Source organism: Numenius arquata, chromosome 13 (genome assembly GCF_964106895.1).
Source record: "Numenius arquata chromosome 13, bNumArq3.hap1.1, whole genome shotgun sequence".
NCBI lineage: Eukaryota > Metazoa > Chordata > Aves > Charadriiformes > Scolopacidae > Numenius > Numenius arquata.
Window position 1 is genome coordinate 16,214,439 of NC_133588.1, and position 6,000 is coordinate 16,220,438.

The 6,000-nt window shown below is 39.5% G+C and overlaps 1 protein-coding gene across 2 annotated transcripts in view; it reads right to left on the reverse strand.

The window, feature by feature from the left end:
- Window positions 1–6,000, reverse strand: part of WWOX (WW domain containing oxidoreductase) — a 515,980-nt gene that overhangs the window by 284,005 nt on the left and 225,975 nt on the right. The gene's annotated exons all lie outside the window — the stretch shown is intronic.

The following is a 6,000-nucleotide window of genomic DNA, read 5'->3' on the forward strand; positions in this document are numbered from 1 at the left end:
TATGAATATAGGCTCTGATTTTTATCATCAAGCAAAATGACATTAGAAAGAAGAGTACAAATTCAACTGAATGCCTGATGATCACCTTCAAAGTTGTTATTGCCAGCGAAATGCAACATCTTAGCATTGCTGACACATCAGAAAACCTCGGTGTGTGTCAATCCCAAGCTCTTTGCCGCACACGCCCACAGGCGAGCGCCCCTGCACCTACAGCATCATCTTCATTTCTAGTACCAGCACCGAACATCTATTTTCATGAATGTTTTTCCTAGAAATGAGCGCAGACACATCTTCCTTCTAATGAATTACTGAATGGATCCAAAAGGAGAGGATTAACGAATAACTCTCTACTTTGGAAACTCAGACCGTTTTCCTGCGCCAGTGAATCTCAGCATTAACTACAAACCGGTACAATAGTTGATTACAGTTTAGTCTATCTGCTTGAAACCACAGGGGGAATTTTACATAGCAAAGCTCAATTAGCTAGCTTGAGTTTAACTAAAGCACCTGAGCTAGAACATTTTCACACAAAGGATGCATTGTAGAAGCAGGAACAGCTCCAGCCCACCGTCACCCTCTTGATTTTTATATCTCGTCTCAGAGGGATCCTCCATGCCACGTGCCCGAGGACACTGGCTTTTAGCAGAATCCAAAACCAGAGCAAGTCTTACTGAATCAGTAAATGATTATGTCATTTATATTCCCCGGTCAAGTACCGAGTAACCCACGCAGCTACTACTTAACCTGGCAAGTTCACATCCTGGAGTGGATCGCAAGATTTGTAGAATCACTACTTCAGTTCAAGCGCGTAACTGAAATATTTAGCAATTCGGTGGGGAAAAAAACCCAAAACAACAAGTATTCTTCCATTTCAAATGCTGAGTCCAAAAAACTCAATGATTGCACAGACCGAGGGGAGGAATGTGCCATTACGTGCAATTCTGCTTCAGATTGCTGTTTTCCAGGCCAGAGGCAGTGAAGTCCTTCCTGGACCTGGACCTCTCTAAGACGTCCTGGGCCTCTGTGATGAATTGAGGTGTCTCTGATTTTCCTCTCCCTTCATTCCAGGTATAAGGTGTCTGCAGTAACTAATGGAGAGCAAAGCCTTACACACCTTACCCAAGACCCGTGGATACAGTGGAAAAGCGACAGTCCCAAATCCCACTTTGGTCACCTGGAAGAGAACAGCTTGCATTCTCCCAGATGTTTTGCCCGATGCCAAGTTTTCCTGGGGAATCAGGAACAGACTAAGCACAGAAATCATCTTCATCTGTTCATCATTTTACTTCACAGAATACAGTAAGAAACCATCAGCTGGCTTCAGTTCTCTGGGAAAAAGTCTCAGATTGTTGCCTTAATGAAAAACATAGAATAGGCGCAAAGCCACTATAGTTATACTTAAAAATCAATACTCCCTATTGGTCTTATAATTTGTGTACCAAATATCTGCTTTAAAATGTGCACAAGTCTCAAAATAAAAGCTAGGAGGTTTATATCTCAGGCTTTAAAATGTTTTCTACAGTTTTAATATTTGCAAAACAATGCAAAATGTTATATAGGATTCTCTGCTTGGCAGTGAGAGTCTATTCTATTTTTTATTTCTTTTATTGAGAGGTAGAATAGAATTCCCAAACTGCTCCAGTGCAATTAAAACAACTTTTATTCATACAGTTACCTCTACGTCCACCCTAAGCATTCCACAGTACTAATCCTTTTAGGCCTTGATCCAGCAAAGCACTTTACCGTGTCTTATTCTTAAAATTACAAGTCTCCCCACTGATTTCAATACAGTTCTATTAGGGATGAACTTGGCCTACTGTAGCAAAAATAATGTTAAAAATACAGTTTAAAAAACAAGCAAGGAAATTGAAAGCCTCAGAGACTTCAATATTTCTCTGTTTTAAAGTAAGGCACTACTAGTGTGCATTTGAGTACAGTCCAATAGTGGGCTATTTTTGTACAGTTGGGCCAATTCAGGTAAGGAGCCTATTTGTATTAGAGATGCATTGATTTCAGATCTAGATGGTTTCAATAAGCTTCTTACACCCAAATGTTACAAGGACAGGGACATAAAAACGTCAATTACATAAATAAATCTGTAAGTATTGATAAATGCCCAAAATTAAATAAACCCACTTCACTCTAAGAGGCTTTGCAGCTGATACAGTTGTAAAACAATAAGAAAACCATCATAATTTGCATTTTTATAGCTACATTCATCAATAGCTCAAATATTTATCACAAATACCAACCCACTACGAGCAGGAACTGCATGATGCTATAACCCTGCTTTGACTGTAAAGACACTGAACCATGGCTGGACATTTGGCTACAACCAAGGATTCTTAAATGGGTTTAAATAGTCATTGTCTTTGGCTACTTCTTTCTGCCTTGTTTTTGCTGGTGCCAGAATTTATATGAGCATGCAACGAACTGGATCGGGAAACTAATCTGGCTGAAATACAAACCATCGAAAAGTGCTGACTTTAATGAAGAGGGCAGCTCAGGGAAGCAGGAGCCTGAGACTGCTTAAGATAGCATTGCCCCAAAATAAACATACATCAAACCGCACATCCTGAGGCTGGGAGCAGCAGCCAGAAGCAGAACCAGGGATGTCACCAATTTATCCACGTAAACCATGGGGGTGTACTGTGAGGAGAGCCACAAAATGGATGGGGAATGTTTCTTGAGTGGCTTTGCAGCATAACTTCTGATTGCTGAGGAGGGACAACAAAATGGAATTTGCCAAGTATGGCTAAATACCCCAAGCAGTAGGACTCAACATGGAAGCGTTTTCCAGTGGCTTCCAGATTGTTCCTCCAGCCTTATCAGCCAGCCTCCCTAATTGGGTCTCAAATATATTTTTACCACCATTTAAAGCAGAGCACGTGAGAGAGGCTGAATACATTAGGTAAATGAATTCCTTGGCCATTGTGAAGGGAATAATGCTCTCCTATTTGGTTTATCCCATACTGCAGTAAATGTGGGGTTGTTTTTTTTCAGTCAAGGTGCTGCAATAACCCAAATGATAGTCATATTACACTTATAAAAGACAACTTTGAGAAAGATCTTACTGCAATAAAAGTGAGGCTTTTTTTTCCCTTGGCATCCCTGCTTGCCATAGAAATGAGTGAGTTGCTGAATTTCTGCCAAGTATAGATGGTTCAGCATGCTATTAGATTAGTCTGTTTATACAGAAACAGCCAAAAATAGGAAACACACAGAAGCTATTAAAGATATTGTCCTGTGAGGGAAATATTTGAATGGTTTTGTTACTGCAACTGGGAAATAAGATATGAGTCAGTATTAATGTGATAAAGAAGTTAATGTGTTCTAAAGCAAACAGTTAGTTTCTTCAGCTTGTCTCTGAGTTGACAATAAAATAAATGTACAGACAATTATGTAGGGTTGGATGAGCCTGCAAGTAAGTGTATCCAGCTTAAAGCTCAGCGCTGCCAGTGGGTTAGAATTGAAACTCCGTTATCAAGTAATGATATGCTAACCCCAGGTAGTCTTCAAAGAAAATGGATGATTCAAAACGCCATGCATCGCTGAGCTGGCGGAAGAATGGTCAATAGTGTTTAAGCTATTTGAACTGGCCAAAGAGAATTTCATAGAAAAGTTCCTCTGCCTTGACCATTTTGCAATGGATTTCCTAAATTCTTTTCACTTTTGACATAGTCTAATGAAAAATAAAAACTTTTATTTTATTTTATTTTATTTTATTTTATTTTATTTTATTTTATTTTATTATTTTACTTTATTTTATTTTATTTTTAATTAGGGCAGTGGCAATATTTCATAGTGGGTTTTACTGGCTTTTTAAAGAGCTGTCACAGAGAAATTTGCCTGTCCCGTGTGTGACACTGAGCATTCATTCCTAAGCACAGCCACACACAATCCCGATGCCCTGACCTCCTTCTCCCTCCCTCTTCCATGTATTAACAAACCTAACTAATTCTTAAATGGCTGCAATGCCTTAAAACATCTAATAGAAGCAAAGGAATGGGCTACTATATGGCACATATTTTATATATACAGAAATAAAATGTGTATATATCTTCTCTGCAGTAACCCACTTCTACAGACTCAAAGACCACATATACCATTCCTTAAGGGCCAACACATTTGACCAGTGAAGAAGAACCAGTCCAAAGCTAAATCACTCTCCCGCTGAGAAATGCCCCTCTGCGGCAGCTTCTTTTTTATGGTGAGAGTGCCCTGGGCCAAGCCAAGCCTCCTCCCTGAGCTCAGCTCACTAGGACATGAGAAGAGAAGCAGCATCTTAAAGTGCACATGGAAACTTATACGAGCGAACGAAGAATAAAATTTTTCAAGTACGCAGAGGAGCCTCATGAATTCTACATTGGTGACTCGCTTCTAGAGGGATTTGAAAACTGGCCTCGAGTCGTTCTGCCCATGTTGGGTCTAGATGAAGCTTGGGAGCAGCTTGGAAGCAGCTGCAGAAATTCTGTCAAGGTACACAGTTAAAGACATTCCCATTGCAGAGACAGAAACCTGCAGGTGGTCTAATGACCCTGACAGCACAATTTAGGAACTCTGCGATAACCAGCAGCCAGAGCTTGGAGCCAGGCTTTTCCCTGGCACACATCGACTCGAAACCAAGTAAAGCTGTTACATCAACACGTCTAAAAGTTGTTAGTGATTTTGAGGCCTTAGTTGAAATTTATCTCTGGGATAAGTATATCTTTCAGTTCAACTCCACAGAAACCAGGCTAGTTTATTAGTTTTTGAGCCTAATTCCTTACTTCAGGCAATGAGAAGCATGACTTACGTGTCCCCCGACACCAATCATGTAAGGACAGTATCATTCATTGCCTTTATGCAGAGGATCCTCCAAAACTGAGGGGATGAACAGCAGTTTCCTTCCCCAGCCTGTTTCCTTTGTGAACATGCAGTCCATTTCTAGAACGGGAATCTCTTTAGCTGGAGAATAAATCTGCAACATCCTTTCAGTATCTGTGGCAATGTAATCCCAACCCAAACAGTTTAGAGCACATATTGCTGTTCTAGATATGTATTATGTGTGTTTAAAGCATATATTTCTCTTGTTTAGATAGAACACTGGAGTCTCTACAAACAAACAAATGCAATTTATTACTTGTTTGTGATTGTGCACGAAGCATCTGTATTTCTAAAATGGCATAAACTAACAGCAGAGACACAGCAGTTCCTCTGCCACGAAACAACAGACACAGGAAACGTAACGCGCCTTAAAGACGTATTGGAGGCTTAAAAATAGAGAACTTCCTTTTTCAGTAAAGGGACAAAGTAACCCAAAAAAGAGAGTAATATGTCTGTGCTTGGAATTGGAAGAAGAAAAAGGAGCTAGGTAAGTTCTACCGGCCGCATGTCTCAAACCGAATGGATGTCTTTTAAACAAAAGCCCCTCTCGCGCTTCGTTTCATTTTCAAACCGTAACGTCTGAACAAGACAACGGAAAAGTTTAATCTCTAAAACATGAATGCTGAAAACAAATGCATTAGAAAATACTAAGCCAAAGCTATGTTGGTGACACAAATGTGAAAAATGGAATCGAAATAAACTGTGCCAGAAATCTATTTCTAAAAATATGTCTTTACAGTAGTGATATTTATAAATTTGACATACTCTAAAATTTAGCTCACTAAAGATTATTTCTATGCAAATATGCATTTCTCAAACCCCATAAGCGTGCAAAAAATCCAAAACACATTTCTTGAAAATCAATTTCTGTGCAGTACAAATGTATCAAGTTAAAGGCAGCACGCTGATAAATATTAAAAAGGTCTACATTGTGCAAAATGAAAACTTATAACAGGACAGAGTAGCACAGAGCAGTATGTAGAGGTTCAGAGAGAACATGAAACAGCCCCACGGTTTCAAAAGGACTCTGTGGTCTGACATTAGTCATTTTGGTTCTGATAAAGGATGTTGTAGAAGGTGCTGCCCACATTATGCAAATCACTAACCACTTAATTTCCTTCCCAAGTGGTAAAG